Raw genomic sequence first — 18,686 nt, 5'->3', positions numbered from 1 at the left:
AATGGCGGGACTACCTTACGCTGAAAGACTGGAGTGACTGGGCTTGTATACCCTTGAGTTTAGAAGACTGAGAGGGATCTGATTGAGACATATAAGATTATTAAAGGTTTGGACACTCTGGCGGCAGGAAACATGTTTCCGCTGATGGATGAGTGCCGAACCAGAGGACACAGCTTAAAAATCCGGGATAGACCATTTAGGACAGAGATGAGAAACTTCTTCACCCAGGAAGTGGTGGCTGTGTGGGATGCTCTGCCCCAGAGGGCAGTGGAGGCCCAGTCTCTGGATTCATTTAAGAAAGAGTTGGATAGAGCTCTCAAGGATAGTGGAATCAAGAGTTATGGAGATAAGGCAGGAACAGGATACTGATTAAGGATGATCAGCCATGATCATATTGAATGGTGGTGCAGGCTCGAAGGGCAGAATGGCCTACTCCTGTATCTATTGTCTATTGTCTATTGTCTATTGATCTTATACCCCCAAAGCATTGAATTGTGTCATTGGCTTTTAAGATTGTCAATATACTAAATTCAAACAGGATTGGAGTTTGGTATTTTTGGGGTATCATTTAAATTGATTGGCCTAATTCAAATCTGTTTTTATCTCCAGGCAACCAGCTACCCAAATTGCTGGCCCAAAAGGCTACATTATATCTTTTTTCAGAACACTTGGTGCTGTCAGGTAGTTCTGTTGCTTTTAACTCTCTTAAAGATACAGTACACCCACATCTTCATAACACACATGTATCTGTGTCTTTGTTATCAGCAGACTTGACTATTGTAATGCACTGGTCTCCCACATTCTACTCTCAGCAACCTTGGGTGAAACAAAACTCTGCTGCCCATGCCCTTACTTACATCAAGTCCTGTTCACCAATCACACCTTTCCCCACAGACCTACTTTGCCACTTTTTTCAAGTATACCTCAACCTTCTGTAACCTTCTAAGATATCAACACACATCTAATTTTGATTTCCTTGATCTTAACTGCTTCTCCATTTTTGGTGATACCAATGTCCTCAACTATGGAATTCACACTCTAACCCTCTTCACCTCTCTTTCAGATGCTTCCTAAATGCTACCTTTTTTCCAAGCTTTGGCCTTATACTCTAATATCTCTTTATGGAAGTCAGTGTTGCATATTGACTTAATATGCTCCTATTAAGCACATCAGCAAATCTTTTTTCTTTATCATTACATGAGACGTGGGTGTCACTGGCAAGGCATTTGATACCTAACCCTAACTGCCTTTGAACAAAGTGTCATGCTAGACCATTTCAGAGGGCAATTGAGAGTCAGCCACACTGTCAGCCTGGAGTCACATGGAAATAGCACAGATAAGAATGGCAGACTTCCTCCTTAAAAGCACTAGTGAACCAGATGAGCTTTGATGATAGTTTCATTGCTGAGGCTAACTTGATATTCCAGTATTGTTAATTGAATTTAAATTTCACCAGCTACCGAAGTGGAATTTCAGAACCATGTTCCCAGATGGTTCTTCTAAATCTCCGGATTACTAGTCCAGTGACATCACCACCTTGTCCTTTTCATTAAAGGTTCTATAAAAATAAAAGTTATTGTTTTTAGTACCTGTTTGGCTATTGCTTGATCAGGTGAGATTGGGGCAAAAATATCTGTTTAAACCAGGTATCATTACGGGCAACAGAACTCTGACCCAGACAACTCCTACCCTTTATAAAATTTTATAAAATTTGAACAACAAGTTTGTAAATATGCAGAGATTCTGTATTGAATCTTCAGTAGTCTGTACATGATGATGAATTATATTTATCTGATCCATACTTAGTATTTGCATCATGTCCATTTTCACTTCTAGTGGGTGAGTATTAGAATTTGGAGAGGATTGAAGTTCTGAACATTTCATTTTCGTCTTACAACTCAAATCCAAAGTTCAAATCATAAGTACCAACAGGAATATCAATTTTGTGAGTAGAGAAGGTGAACAAAATCTAATGCTATGTGGAGTTGCCCAACATATTCAGCTTTTCCACGTCACCAAGACTATTTATGGACCAAAAACAAACAATCTTTCTCCCCTTTGAGACATTACTCTTGCCAAAGACAATACAGCTCTCCAAAATCATTGGAAGGAACACGACTCAAGCTTCTCAACTGCAAGTCAATGGTAGGCAAAACCATCAAAATAATCCCTTAACAGGTTGAGAGATCAACTTTGAGTGTGCTTCCAGCACTTGGAAAAACCTATCTAACAGATGAATAACAAGGTCTGAACAATATTTATACTGATGTTTATAAAGCTAAAAAGTCACAAAATCTCACTCAAACTTTCAGATCTTTTTACAAACATCTCCCAAATTGCACAATGCCAACAGTATTTAATTCTTCATTGAATTGATTTGTTGCAGCTATAGAGGCATATCTGTCTGTCCACTCATTGGAAAATTCTCAAATGTATCCCTTCTGATCTGTTTCTGACCTGTAAGCAAAGTCATCCTTTTCTAGACCCAGTGTGGTTTCCAAACATCCAAAGGAATCATTGGCATTCAAAAAAGGTGTCTGGAGCAATGCCAGCTACTCCATATGGCTGTTATTGATCTCTGGAAGGCTTTGACTCTACCAGCCATTAAGCCCTTTAGAATATCCTCCAGAGGCTTGGCAGTCCAACAAAGTTTAGTACTATGGTGTGACCCTTACACAACAGTGTAATAGTAACTGTGCTTTGCTCTGTATCGGGAACTAAACTCTGTCGTGTCCTGACTAGAATCAAGCAAGACTGTGTGATTGCACCATTCTGTTCACTATTCATCTCAACCTGGTCATAGAATGAATTTGTGATCAACTGCCACAAAGACTCATGATTGAATTTTGACGTAATGAGAGACTTAATTATAAAAATTGAACCAAACCCTAATCTTGAATAATTGAATAATAGTTATAATAATAAGTTGAATAATTCTGTTCTATAAATGTTCATATTTTTTTAAATGTATTTATTCTATTGGGAAAAGCAATTTGTTACCACTTGTACAATAATACGATAGAATTGAGTAGTATTGGCATGAATATTTACTCATCACAAAATTGTATTGACAGTCCTTCCATGAAATACCAATTAATGTGAAGAGCAGTTGCTCATATTTCCATCCTGAATAGACACTTCATGTAATTTTAGAAAGTCAGCAGTAATTTTAAACTCTTATCCTGCTGGATAAATGAAGACCATTGTGGAGAAATAACATTACTCTACAACCCTGAATTTGATGACAATTGTATTCAGAAACATGGATATGAACGGTGATTTAATCATTGTCCTGCAAAACAAATAGCAACTGCATCTGGCTGCACATTTATGAACATTGCTGCTCCTCCACAAAGGCTGAAATAGTTTTAAAGTCAGCAGCACAGTTTTGAATGTTGCATGTTAAAATTGTTATGCCCTGGAATTGGATTATTTTGAGATGCCTTTCCTGAATTTTTTACAAATCAGCGACAAGGAGAAGTTGAGTTTTTTGATTAGATTAGATTCCCTACAGTGTGAAACCAGGCCCTTCGGCCCAACCAGTCCATACCGACCCTCTGAAGAGTAACCCACCCAGACCCATTTCCCTCTGACTAATGCACATAACGCTATGGGTAAATTAGCATAGCCAATTCACCTGGCCTGCACATCTTTGGACTGTGGGAGGAAACCGGAGCACCTACAGGAAACCCAAGCAGACCAGGGAGAATGTGCAAACTCCACACAGACAGTCACCCGAGGCTGGAATTGAACCTGGGACCCTAGTGCTGTGAGGCAGCACTGAGCCACTATACTGCCCATATAGTCAATTGACTTTTGTATTTAATTCATCTTAGAAAAGAGAATCAACTGGTAGTAACATTGAGATAATAATCCTTCCATGTTTTGTGACTCTTCCTTTTTGGTTTTATAATTCTATTATTTCTTGGCAATAACTGAAAAAGATTATTTTGGTTGACAATAACTAATCAAGATTTATACTTACTTGCAAACTCCAATTAAATCCATTAATTGATAGTGATGTACTGTAAAAATTAGTTATTGGAATAGAAAAATAATATTGATTCCTTTTTCAGCTTTTTTTCACATTTTATATTTACCTTTTAACAACTACATTTCTTATTTTACTTATGGTCTTTTAAATAAAAGCTTTTTTGTTCTGTATCTTCAAGTCTTCCTAGCTCCTACAAATAAAGATTTAAACTGATGAATTTGCAAGAATGCAGTTGCACTAAGTACGGTCCCATTGCCAATGTTGTGCAATAATATGGTAGACTTAATGTAGTTTTAGCTCCCTCCGGTCTTTTTGAGAGGCTTTTGCTTTGTTGAATTCAGTGTTTACAATTGTTTTTGCAGCTGAAATGAATGCTCCGATAAATACTTTATAGAATCTATGATTGCTGGTTGGGAATTGCAGAATTTGTAGTATGATATGGAGTGGAAGTATATGCATTTGTAACAATTACATTGAATTGCAATTGCAAAAAATGTCTTTTACAAATTACCGTTTGATCCTGTAAATCAGAAATAACGGTTGATCCTGTAAATCAGAAACAAGAACAGAAAATGATGGAAAAGCTCAGCAAGTGTGGCAGCATCTGTGGAGAGAAATCAGAGTTACTGGACCCAAAAATGTTAATTCTGATTTCTCTCATGAAATGCTACCAGACTTGCTGAACTTTTCCAGCAACTTCTTTTTGTTTTTGTCTCACAAATTACAATTCTGTACAATATCTGGATATTCTTAGGATTATTTTCTGTGGAACTAGTTCTAATGACTGTCTGGAATTTACAGCTTTTGGAAGGAGATAAAAGTCTAGAGATAACAATAATAACAGATTTTTAAATTTGTTTTTCACATAAATGCCGGAACTTCATTATAGATAGTTCCATTAACTGGTGTTTCCCAGCAGTAACATAAATAATAAGTCCACTTTCTTGGGGAACAGTTGTGCCTTATGACCTTCTTATTGCTATAACCACCATCCACTTCAGGCAACAGAAGATTTTGAGCTTATTGAGCCAACCCACCAGCTTTGAACATAGAACATAGAACATAGAAAAGTACAGCACAGAGCAGGCCCTTTGGCCCACGATGTTGTGCCGAGATTTCATCCGAATGTAAAATATAGTAACTTAATCCACGCACCCCTCAACTCACTGCTGTCCATGTGCATGTCCAGCAGTCGCTTAAATGTCCCCAGTGACTCTGCTTCCACCATCACAGCTGGCAACACATTCCATGCATTCACAACTCTCTGCATAAAGAACCTACCTCTGACATCTCCTTTATACCTTCCTCCTAATATCTTCAAACTATGAGTTCTCGTACCAGTCAATCGTGCCCTGGGGAAAAGTCTCTGGCTATTGACTCTATCTATTCCACTCATTATCTTGTATACCTCGATCAGGTCTTCTCTCTTCCTCCTTCTCTCCAGAAAGAAAAGTCTGAGCTTATTCAACCTTTCTTCATAAGGAAAGCCCTCCAGTACAGGTAGCATCCTGGTAAACCTTCTTTGCACCCTCTCCAAAGCCTTTGTATATTTCCTATAGTAGGGCGACCGGAACTGGACACAATATTCCAAGTGCGGTCTCACCAGGGACTTGTAGAACTGCAGCAAAACCTCGCAGCTCTTAAACTCGATCCCCCTGTTAATGAAAGCCAAAATACCATATGCTTTCTTGACAACCCTATCCACTTGGGTGGCAACATTGAGAGATCTATGTACTTGCACACCCAGATCCCTCTGTTCCTCCACACCACCAAGAATCCTGTCTTTAATCCTATATTCAGCATTCGAGTTCGACCTTCCAAAATGCATCACTTCACATTTATCAAGGTTGAACACTATCTGCCATTTCTCAGCCCAGCTCTGCATCCTGTCTATGTTGCGCTGCAGCCTGCCGTTGCCCTCTATACTATTGACGACACCTCCAACCTTTGTGTCATCTGCAAATTTGCTAACCCACCCCTCAACCTCCTCATCCAGGTCATTTCTAAAAAGTACAAAGAGCAGAAGCCCAAGAACAGAGCCCTACGGGACCCCAGTCAACACTGACCTCCAGGCAGAATACTTTCCGAATGCTTTCCATCTACAACCACTTTTTGCCTTCTGTCATCCAGCCAATTCTGAATCCAGATAGCCAAATCTCCATGTATCCCACACTTTCTGACTTTATGAATGAGCCTTCCATGGGGAACCCTATCAAATGCCTTGCTGAAGTCCATATGCACCACATCCACTGCTTGACTGTCATCAACCTCTCTTGACACCTCCTCAAAAAACTCAATAAGATTTGTGAGGCATGACCTGTCCCTCACAAAGCCATGCTGACTGCCTTTAATCACACTATGCTTTGCCAAATAGTCATAAATCCTATCCCTCAGAATTCCTTCCAAAACTTTGCTGACCCCCAGACGTAAGACTGACTGGTTTATAATTGCCAGGGATTTCCCTATTACCCTTCTTGAAAAGATGAACAACATTCGCCTCCTTCTAATCCTCCGGTACGACTGCTGTTGAGAGTGAGAAGGCAAATATCCTCACCAACAGCTTAGCAACCTCCTTTCTCACTTCCCGGAGCAGCCTGGGATAAATCTGGTCTGGCCCTGGAGACTTATCAATCTTAATGTTTTCCAAAATTTCTAGCACATCAACTTAATCAATCTTGATCTGGTCAAGTTTTCATTTACAACAAGTTCTCTTTCCTTGGTGAAAACCGAAGCAAAAAACTCATTTAGGGCTTCCCCTATCTGTCCAGACTCTGTTCCCTATGCACGGTGGCACAGTGGTTAGCACTGCTGCCTCACAGCGCCAGAGACCCGGGTTCAATTCCCGCCTCAGGTGACTGACTGTGTGGAGTTTGCACGTTCTCCCCGTGTCTGCGTGGGTTTCCTCCGGGTGCTCCGGTTTCCTCCCACAGTCCAAAGATGTGCAGGGCCAGGTGAATTGGCTATACTAAATTGCCCGTAGTGTTAGGTAAGGGGTAAATGTAGGGGTATGGGTGGGTTTCGCTTCGGCGGGTCGGTGTGGACTTGTTGGGCCGAAGGGCCTGTTTCCACACTGTAATGTAATCTAATCTATCCCTGTTCGGCCCTACCTTCTCCTTGATCATTCTCTTATTTCTCATGTACGAGTAAAATGCCTTTGGGTTCTCCCAAATCCTTTTTGCCAAGCCTTTTTCATGCCCCCTCCTGGCTCTCCTCAGTCCAATTCTGAGTTCCTTTCTAGCTAGCCTGTAATCCTCTAAAGCTGTGCTAGATCCTTGCTTCCTCCACCTTACGTAAACTGCCTTCTTCCTTTTGACGAGAAGTTCATCTGTTCTCGTCATCCAAGGTTCCTTAGTCTTACCCCTTCTTACCTGTATCAGAGGAACAAATTTGTGCATTACTTGCAACAACTGCTCCTTAAATAGTCTCCACGTGTCTGCTGTGCCCTTTCTGTGGAACAATTGCTCCCAGTCTGTACTTCCTAACTCCTGTCTGATAGCGTCATAATTTCCTTTTCCCCAATTAAATATCTTCCCTCAGTAACTGCTCCTTTCACTCTCCAAGGCTATGCTAAATGTGAGGCAGTTGTGATCACTTTCACCAAAGTGCTCTCCCACCGTGAGATCTGACACCTGTCCTGGCTCATTGCAGAGCACCAAATCCAAAATGGCCTCTCCCCTCGTCGTTCTGTCTACATACTGAGTAAGGAAACCCTCCCTACACACCTGACAAAAACGGCTCCATCCAAACCATCTGCACTTAGGACATTCCAGTCGATAATGGGAAAGTCGAAATCATCCATAACAACAACCCTACTATTTTTGCATTTTTCCAGAATCTGCTCACCCATGAGATCTTCAATCTCTCTACTGCTATTAGGTGGTCTGTAGAAACCCCCCAATGCGATGGCTATTCCCTTGCTGTTCCTAACTTCCACCCATACTGACTCAGTAGACAAACCTTCCTCAACAACCTTCCTTTCTGTAGATGTGATGCACTCTCTGATTAGCAATGCTACACCCCCTCCTCTTTTTCCACCCTCACTGTTCTTTCTAAACATCCTAAACCCTGGAACATCAAGCAACCATTCCTGCCCCTGTGAGACCCACATCTCTGTTATGGCCACAACATCTTGGCCCCAAGTACTGATCCATGCTCTAAATTCGTCACTCTTATTACGGACACTTCTTGCATTGAAGCAGACACACTTTAACCGATCCCTTTGTTTCATCGTGTAAGAAACCTTCCTGATAGATTCAATATATCCTGTCACTGTCCTGTCACTGCAATTGACCCCTTCTCAGACATATGGCTCCCCTGCTAAACTAGTTTAAACACGAGCAAATCTCCCACCCAGGACATTTGCGTCCCTGCAGTTCAGGTGCAACCAGTCCTTCATGTACAGGTCCCACCTTCCCCAGAAGGTATCCCAATGGTCAAGGTATCTGAAGCCCTCCCTCCTGCACCAGCCTCGCAACCACGTGTTAAGCTGCATTCACTGACTGTTCCTCATCTCACTATCTCGTGGCACCCACTTGAAAACTTCTCAGAATTCCTTCGCTCCTCCCTCGCACCTCTCGGCAAATGGAGGCCCCAACACCTGAGGTAAGTCTTTTAAACGGTTAGACTCACCTTCCCAGAATTCCTTCTCTCCCCCCCTCACACCTCTTAACCAAAATAATGCTAGAATTAGTTTCTACCAGTTTCCTTGGACTTTGCAGATATAGTTGTACCTTTGATGGCAGTATTATATAAGACATTAACTCCATTATGTACTTTGTGTGACTCAATATATGAATGAATTGAATTATGTAACATAGAAAACATTCCATGGAAAACTCACTACAAACTGAGAAATTGTTGGATGTCATTGCTAATATATTGCAGTGCTTTGTTCAGATTTTTAAAGAGACGCCAGTGTAGCTGAGGGTCTTCATTGTTTATGCTCCACATCATGGCAGTTCTAAGAGAAGTGATATCTGGCTGATGTCAGTGACAGTCTGTGGGAAGAATGAAAGAGGTGGCTTAAACTAATATTTCAAATGGTAAGTCATATTTTCTTAAGCAAACATTTGGAGAACTACTTTAAACTATGTATTTCTGAAACATTGTGAATGGTCAGAGATTAATATTAAAGCAATGTTTTTCAAAAATTCCTGAGGTAAAGAACTAGGTACTGCACTTCATTTTTGACTTTGGACACAAGGCACGAATGAGTTGTGAGTGTCTGATGTTTCAGCTGTAATCTTCTTAGCTAAAAGAAGGATTTGAGTTTTGGGTGGGGTACGAATGAGGGTTATACCTCATTTTGTCATAATAACACAATCCCCACAGGGCTACTAACACAACTAAACAACACACATTCTCCTGTTTCACCATTTTCCAAATAAACACTAGAGGGCATAGCTGCCTGACCTTAAAGAACTGGTTAATACATGCATAGCAATTTACTGTACTAACATATAATAGCTATGAGCAAATTTCAAATTGAACTTAAATGAATACATAGAGAGAATTCCCGAAAGCTGCATGCAACTTAATTTTCATTTTTTAAAAAATCGCTAGACTGAACTGTTTTGTGGCTGGAAGTCTGAAATATAAATTTTCTCTTAATTAAATCTTTACTTAGGATGCCTGTTTAGGGAAATGGAAATGTCAAGTATTCAGGAGTGTGTCCTGGCTGTACTTGAGATTGGAAGTGGTTGTAACTGTTTCTTGGTGAGAGCTGCAAAGACTCAGCCAACAAAAAAAGATATAAGCTAACACTAAAATATGTGCGTTCTTTTCTCGTGCTGTTGAATATGTTGTACTGCATGCCATTTTACTAATGGACTCAGGATTTTTCAAAGTTTGCTCTGCAGGAAATGTTATCCTTATACTTGAGAACTTGTGAGTAAACAATAATAACCTGTTCCTGTTCTATTTAATAGGGAACATGGTCAGAACAGGGCTGGAACTATCATTTGTAATATGGCTATTCAATTAGAGTCATAGAATCATAGAGATGTACAGCATGGAAACAGACCCTTCGGTCCAACCCGTCCATGCCAACCAGATATCCCAACCTAATCTAGTCCCACCTGCCAGCACCTGGCCCATATCCTTCCAAACACTTCCTATTCATATACCCATCCGGATGCCTTTTAAATGTTGCAATTGTACCAGCCTCCACCACTTCCTCTGGCAGCTCATTCCATACCCGTATCACCCTCTGTGTGAAAAAGTTGCCCCTTAGGTCTCTTTTGTATCTTTCCCCTCTCACCTTAAACCTATGCCCTCTAGTTCTGGACTCCCCCACCCCAGCGAAAAGACTTTGCCTATTTATCCTATCCACACACCTCATAATTTTGTAAACCTCTATAAGGTCACCCCTCAGCCTTCGACGATCCAGGGAAAACAGCCCCAGCCTGTTCAGCCGCTCCCTATAGCTCAAATCCTCCAACCCTGGCAACATCCTTGTGAATCTTTCCTGAACTCTTTCAAGTTTCACAACATCTTTCCGATAGGAAGGAGACCAGAATTGCACGCAATATTCCAACAGTGGCCTTACCAATGTCCCGTACAGTCGTAACATGACCTCCCAACTCCTGTACTCAATACTCTCACCAATAAAAGAAAGCATACCAAACACCTTCTTCACTATCCTATCCACCTGCGACTCCACTTTCAAGGAGCTATGAACCTGCACTCCAAGGTCTCTTTGTTCCGTAACACTCCCTAGGACCTTACCATTAAGTGTATAAGTCCTGGGAGAAAGTGAGGACTGCAGATGCTGGAGATCAGAGCTGAAAAATGTGTTGCTGGAAAAGTGCAGCAGGTCAGGCAGCATCAAAGGAGCACGAATCCTGAAGAAGGGCTTATGCCCGAAATGTCAATTCCCCTGCTCCTTTGATGCTGCCTGACCTGCTGCACTTTTCCAGCAACACATTTTTCAGCTCAGACTGAGGTAAACTTCTTTGCTGTCCACTACACCTCCAATTTTGGTGTCATCCGCAAACTTACTAACTGTACCTCTTACGTTCAGATCCAAATCATTTATGTAAATGACAAAAAGTAGAGGACCCAGCACCGATCCTTGTGGGACTCCACTGGTCACAGGCCTCCAGTCTGAAAATTATAGCTATGCATATCCCGGATCTTCACTTGGTATTTTTTGAAGTCCTTTCTTGAACATATTAAGACTGATGGGAATATATTTGATATAGCTAAGGTATTGGCATACAACCTTTCAGTTTTGTCTTATGGTCATTAAATGAGTTAAATAATTTCATTACACCCACATTGTACATTGTGGTCACCATTTTGGGGACATTTGAGTAAGTGAACATGTGGTCAGTAGACAGACTTGAGACTGGAGTGAAAGAAAGGAAGACACACATTTGTAGAACATCTTATTGTGATCATTTGACATCTCCAAGCACTTTACAACCACTGAAGAATTTTGGAAGCGTAGTCACTTTATTATTGTAGGAAATGCCTCAGTAAGTTTGCATGCAACAAACTCTCCCAAACAGCTAGATATTCTGTTTTGTGATGTTGATTCAAGGATAAACATTGGTAAGGACATCTGAGCTGAAGTACATGTGTACAATGATAAAAGAGATGCTAAAAATCTTTGAGCACTCATATTACATTCTGCCATTTAATAAAAATAGTGGCTTTCTAATAATCACAGCTTCCAGACTCTGGGGACAAATTTGAGGCAAACAGCATTATTAATGTAAAAGCATGTAGCAACTTGTGGAGAAGAAGAGATCCTGTGAATTGAGAATTAAATTGTCACTCTGCCGTTAGCCTCGCAAAATTGGCAGTTCACCCTCATCCTCCCAGTGAGATTCCAAAGATTGCTGTATATGCATATTAATGAGATGCCTATTAATGAGATTCAAGAAGTTGCTGTATATCCATATTAATTGCTCCTGAAATACATCTAATCAAAGCAAAGCTAATACTTAACAGTTCCTGCAATGACACTGAACATCTCCAGCTCAGAAAGGGTAGTTCTGAGGAAGGGTCACTTCACCCGAAATGTTCACTCTGATTTCTCTCTATATAGATGCTGCCAGATCTGTTCAGCTTTTCCAGCAATTTCTATCTTTGTTTCAGAAAAGGTAGTCTTTACTGCTCAGAGTTATATCATTTTCAGCTGCTTCATCAATGACTCTCTCTCCATCGTAAAGTCAGAGGTAGGCAATAAATTCTCCCAAACAGCCAGATGTTGTGGCCAGGACATCTCAGCTAAAGGGATCTTCCATGCACAGTTAGTCATTTGTGTAAAATTATAAGAGAAATGCTAAAAATCTTCCAAGCACTTATATTACATTCTGCCATTTAATACAAATAATCATAGCTTCCAAACTTTGGAGACAAATTTGTTGCAAACAGCATTTTTAATGTAAAAGCGTTCACCACTAATGCAGTGTGTAATATATGCAAGATGCACTGCAGCAACTCACTAAGACTTCTTTGACAGTACTTTCGAAATCCGGGCCTCTACCCAAAAGGGCAACAGCAGCAGATGCATGGGATCACCAACACCACCTGCAAGTTCACCTCCAAGCCACACACTATCCTGACTTGGAAGTACTTCACTGTTCCTTTGGTGTCAGTGGGTCAGACTCCTGGAACTCTCTTCCTAACAGTACTGCACTGGTTGTATTGCACCAGATGGCCTGTAGTGATTTAAAATCCCAATTACCACCACCTTCCTGAGGGCAGTTTGGGATAGGCAACCAAATATTGACCCTGTCAGTGACACCCAAACTTCAGGAAACAATAAGACAATTTGAAGTTGTAAAATCTTGTTCTTCTAGTGGGTGGATTGTTAGATCTTGAGTTTTTTTGATTTTAAATTAACTTTTTTCTTTGTTGATGTTGATTTTTGTCTCCTGTCTTTTCTCCTTAAATCTCTACTTGTTCCTAATCGGATTCTAATTCATCCAATTTCCTTTTCTGTCTTTGCTGTTTCTTTCTTGATCCTTTAAATTGGATTTTGTAGGAACATCAGAGATTAGAGTAGTGTTGGAAAAGTACAGCAGGTCAGGCAGCATCCAAGGAGCAGGAAAAATCGACATTTTGGGCAAAAGCCCTTAATCAGGAATGAGACTGGAAGCCTCGGGGGGGTGGAGAGATAAATAGGAGGAGGGTGGGGCTGGGGAGAAGGTAGCTGAGAGTGCAATAGGTGGATGGAGGTGGGGGTAAAGGTGATAGGTCAGAGAGGTGGATGGAGCAGATAGGTAGGAAGAAAGATGGACAGGTTGGACAGATCATGAGGACGGTGCTGAGCTGGAAGGTTGAAACTGGGGTAAGGTGGGGTGAGGGAAAATGAGGAAACTGGAAAAGTCCACATTGATGCCATGGGGTTGGAGGGTTCCAAGGCGGAAGATGAGGTGTTCTTCCTCCAGGCGTTGGATGGTAAGGGAGTGGCGATGGAGAAGGCCCAGGACCTGCATGTCCTCAGCATCTGTAGTACCCACTTTTACCTTTGTAAGAACATCAATGTGGAACAGGAGCTGCCTACCTCCCTATGTTCCTTCAGACTGTTTGATCCTGTTGTTACCAGAGACCCAGATGCCTCTTACCTTGTGACCAGTCCACCCTTTTAGCAACTTTTACAGCTTGGGGATGAAGAGAAAAGTTGAATCTAGGAGGGCACATGGCAACTCAGCCCCAAGACCAATTCTGACCTGATATCCTCCAGTTATAATGAAACGTGGTTGATCCTGAAACTCTTATTTTTCTTGACAGACAGTGCGGAGTGTTTTCCAGCATTTTCACTTGAACAAAGGGGAAGACAAGAGGAGATGTTGGTCAACCGAATGTAAAATAAACTCGTTGTTAACTAGTCGGAGAAAGTTAAAGAGGGCGAATGGCCGTGTTTACAATGAGGCAGCATTCTTGGTGTTATGATCATTATTTCCTCCAAGGCGGGAAAAGTTAGTGGGCTTTTCTGATCCCAGGGCGGAATAATTGAGCTTGTATTCAGCTGCCTGGAGGTGAACACCGTGGATAATTGGCGAAAACTCCCCCCGGCAGGAGAAGGCTGTGAGTCTCAAAGGGTTAATCTGGGGTTGTCGCAATTTTGATTTATTTTACGATTTTTTTTACCCCCCCGCCTCAGATCGATTCCTCGACGAGAGAGCGAGGCTTGCGAAACATGAACATTGAGAGGTACAGGACACATGGTGAAAGAAGATGGGAAACAACAGCAACCCGTCGACAGGGTTAAAGGGCGATAGAGTTCGGCGAGAAATCAGAAATCCAGCAGAAAGTACAAACAAACACATGCACCAAGACTCGTCGCTGCGAGCTGCGGGAAAACATTAGCAAAAGCGCAGCAAGGAGAGAGAAAATATCAGCGGAGCAAGAGAACCCAACATAGGGAGAGAAATCAACAGCCAGAGAGAGAGAGAGTGAAAGACATTCGCAAGAACAGAGAGAGAAATAAATTAACAGCAAGAGAAAGAAAGATATCAATAGCATCAGAGACTGAAAGAAATTAACAGCAGAGGGAGAAATCAGGAGAGAGGGAGAGATCAAAAGCAAAGAAAGCTATCAACAGCAAGGAAAGAGAGAGAGAGATAAAAAAAAAACACATCAGCAGAGGCGCCCGACGTGGTCTCCGAGCTGGGAACAAATCCTGGCGGAGGGGCTGGCCGAACCGGAGAGCAGCCACAGGGAATGGGGCGAATCCAGCTCTCAGGCAGCAGCCTGACTCTGCCCGAGCATCGGTCCAGAACTCGCTACCAAACTGCTGCCTTTCAGAGCTAGGCATGGCACTCCGCTGATAGTTCCCGGAGGGGAACGGGTGAAAGCCGCCGGCTCAGTGGCGATCCCCCGGAATCGGGAAGAAGTCTGGGACACTGACAAAACCCAGGGAATTGTGTGGATCGGAGCAAGGAGAGGAAGCCAGTACAGCGCAGTCCATGTGCGGACGCTGCATCCAGGTAGAGTCACTATCTGCTAGACACAGCTTTGGGAACTTTCCGGTGTACTCACGGCAACTTGTAAGGTGTTGTATTTCCCCCTTTAGTTTATCAGGATCTCTGAAATTATTCAAACAGGCAACAGGTTTAGGGCGAGTGTTGTGGAACTTGTTTTTTTTATTCATTCCCAGGAGAGATTGAGCTCTGCAGATGCTGGAGATCAAAGTCAAAACGTGTGGTGCTGGAAAAACACAGCCGGTCAGGCAGCATCCGAGGAGCAGGACAATCGACGTTTCAAGATATTCCTGATGAAGATCTTATGGTCGAAACGTCGACTCTCCTGCTCCTCGGATGCTGCCTGACCGGCTGTGCTTTTCCAGCACCACGCTCTTTGACCCTTATTTGTTTCCAGGCCTGGGTGTTGCTTGCTGGACCAGTAGGCATCGCTCAACAGGCAGTTGAGAGTCAACCACAATGCTGTTGGTCAGTCTGTGAATAAATCAGCAATAAATAATGGGTGGAAATGGCAGTGGAGAGAGACTTGATTAGGGTGTTGAATTTATATGAATTTTCTGTGTTATAGGTTAGTGTTTTACTTTTAAAAAATTGGAAAAAAATTATACTGTTTCTACATAAGCAAAGTAGACCATGCCCCAAACATTGAAGGGTCTTGTGGGAGACATCAAGGTGATGAACATGATGCAGATCTTTCCCATTTCAGCAAGGGCCTGGAGTTTTCTATCAGTAGCTAAGGAAAGGTTTTCATTGTTCACCTCTTACACAGTTTACGTGAGCTTATCAGTGGCATTTCAACTCATCTGCCGCCTGTTTCAGTGCAGTCCATATCAAGAGGATCTGCGGTGCCTGTGAACTGTGGATCTTCAATCAATCAAATTGTTTCCTCGCTGCATGTGCCAGCCTAAACTAGGAATTAACAAACAGAATCTCAAGATTACCTTTAAATCATGTGCAGGAAATATTTTCTTTTAAATGTGGCATTTCAGAGGAGGTTCACTAGATTGATCGCAGAGATAAGGGGTTGTCCTATGAAAAGAGGTTGAACAGTTTAGGCCTATTCTCTCTGGAATTTAGAAGAATAAAGGGAGATCAAATTGAGGTATTCAAGATCATAAAAGGTGTGGATAAAATAGACATGGAGCAGATGCTTCCTCTTGTGGGGAATTCTAGGAGGAGGGGTCATAGGTTTAGGATAAGGGGTAGCAAATTTAAACAGAGTTGGGGAGAAACTACTTCTCCCAAAGGGTTGTGAATCTGTGGAATTTGCTATCGCAAAGTGCTTGGGTGCTGGGACAGTGAGTATATTTAAGGAGGACTTAGACAGATTTTTAATTGGTAATGGGTTGAAGGGACATGGAGAGAAGGCAGAAAAATGGGGGTGAGGAGCATATCAGCCATGATCGAATGGTGGAGCAGACTCGATGGGCTGAATGGCCTAATATTGCTCCTATATCTTATGAACTATTTGCAGAAAGAATTAAGAATAAGATAAATGATACAAAGAGCAAGAGAACATTTTTAAAATATGCAATATTACTTTCTTCTGAGGGAATCATAGAATCCCTACTGTACAGAAAGTGTCCATTCAGCCTACCAGGCCTGCACCAACCCTCTGAAAGTACCCTACTCAGACCCATAGTCTTACATTTGCCATGGCTAACCCATCCAACCTGCACGTCCTTAGACACTACAGGATTAGTTAGCATGGTAAGTCCACCTAACCTTACACATCACTGAAATCAGAGCACCCAGCAGAAATGGGGAAAATGTACAAACTGCAGTCAGCCAAGGCTAGAATAAAACCTAGATCCCTGATTCCGAGGTCTGTGAGGCAGCAGTGCTAATCACTGAGCCACTATGCCACCAATACTGCTCCATACTTGTAAACTTGTTTTTACCAGATATCAAGTTTGTTTAGCAATACTGATCATTTATCACACCAGAAGAAATTCAATTAGTCCTATATGTACTAACTTCTTTCAGCTGTTTTAGTGTAAGTCTGTTGGGTAATTATCTTAAATTCACACCATTGCAATGATTTCATTGCCAAGTCTATCTGCAAGCACAGTAGTAATGCAGTATTGAGAGGAGCACGGTATCTCTGACAGCAGCTTCTGGATTTGTTTTTAATTATGCATATGTGGACAATAAGGTTTGCATCACTAATATAATAAAATCCAGGCCACGGTTTGCCAAAACTTCATTACATGAAGACCTAACTTGTAAAAATATTACTCTGCATTACTTCAGGATATTTAATGTAATTTGAGGGTCTGAGTTAGCTTCATTTTCAGACTTCGAGAAGTAAGCATCTAATTAAGTTGTTTGGAATTGCAAGGGATATAATCCAACTATGACTATCATGGACTTATATTTAAAACTAAAATACAAAATTGATTTTTTGGATTTAGTTATGAATTTACATTTGTGTTTGTACCTTTTGATTAGTGTATTGGTTTATATTTAGAGACCAAAGCTGAGAAAATGTTGTTAATGTCCTTATACTGCAATTTTCTGTTGTTAATATAGGTGTAATACAATTTATAGTAAGTAGACCAATATATATACATGTTTAGGATTGGTATCTGATGTCTGTAGGTTTTGTCATTAATATGTTACAGTTTGTTTTGAGGTGTAGATCATGAAACTATATTTTTGGGGATTAGTTTGCAAGCTTGTGATGCAATGGTCAAGGGATGAATTTGTACTCGTGTGATTATGTTAATTTGCTACTTGTAGAATCATAGAATCCCTACAGAGTAGAAGCAGATCATTCAGCCCATTGGCCTCATACTGAAGAGCTTATCACCCAAACCACCTTATCCCTGCATTTTCCGTAGCTAATCCTAGTCTGCATACTCCTCGACACTGTGGTCAATTTAGCATGCCCAATTCACCTCATCTGCACACCTTTGGATTGTAGGAGGAAACTGGAGCATCCAGAGGAATCCCACACAGACCCAGGGAGATTGTGCAAACTCCACACAGACAGTTGCCTGAGGGTGGAATTGAACCCAGGTCTCTGGCACTGTGACAAAGCAGTGATAGCCACTGAGCCACCATGCCACCCTGTATGCCATCTCACCATATATGTGAGAATGACTTTACATTTGTGAACCAAAAAGAAAGATGAGGGGATAGTATATTCTCTCCATTCTGACATTTCTGTTGATATAGAAACAACTCTTGCCCTGTTGCCTATTATTGAGTTAGACCTCTATTTAACTATATCTTATTTTTTATGAATGTTGAAATCCTTCCTATCGGAAAGATGTTGTGAAACTTGAAATGGTTCAGAAAAGATTTACAAGGATGTTGCCAGGGTTAGAAGATTTGAGCTATAGGGAGAGGCTGGGGCTGTTTTCCTTGGAGCATCGGAGGCGACCTTAGATTAGATTAATTACAGTGTGGAAACAGGCCCTTTGGGTCCACACCAACCCTCCGAAGAGCAACCCACCCAGACCCATTTATTTACCCCTTCACCTAACACTACAGGCAATTTAGGACTGTGGGAGGAAACCCGTACAGACACTGGGAGAATGTTCAAACTCCACACAGACAGTTGCCTGAGGTGAACCTGGGTCTCAGGCGCTGTGAGGCAGGAGTGCTAACCACTGTGCCACCATGCTGCCCATGCTGCTTATAGAGGTTACAAAATCATGAGGGTCATGAGTTTGATAAATAGAGAAAGTCTTTTCCCTGGGGTGGGGGAGTCCAGAACTAGAGGGTATACGTTTAAGGTGAGAGGGGAA

The 18,686-nt window shown here is 41.7% G+C and overlaps 1 protein-coding gene across 3 annotated transcripts in view; it reads left to right on the top strand.

Moving 5' to 3' along the window:
- The first annotated feature begins 14,120 nt into the window (after positions 1 to 14,120).
- Positions 14,121 to 18,686, top strand: part of LOC122558900 (kelch domain-containing protein 8B-like) — a 141,319-nt gene continuing 136,753 nt past the window's right edge. For all 3 annotated transcript variants that reach the window (XM_043707834.1, XM_043707832.1, XM_043707833.1), the window contains exon 1: positions 14,121 to 14,937. The gene's annotated coding sequence lies outside the window, so the exon portion shown is untranslated. The remainder of the gene's footprint in view (positions 14,938 to 18,686) is intronic.

The sequence above is a fragment of the Chiloscyllium plagiosum genome, chromosome 18 (assembly GCF_004010195.1).
Source record: "Chiloscyllium plagiosum isolate BGI_BamShark_2017 chromosome 18, ASM401019v2, whole genome shotgun sequence".
Lineage (NCBI taxonomy): Eukaryota > Metazoa > Chordata > Chondrichthyes > Orectolobiformes > Hemiscylliidae > Chiloscyllium > Chiloscyllium plagiosum.
The sequence above is the reverse complement of the archived record's forward strand: the minus strand, read 5'-3'. Positions and strand labels throughout refer to the sequence as shown.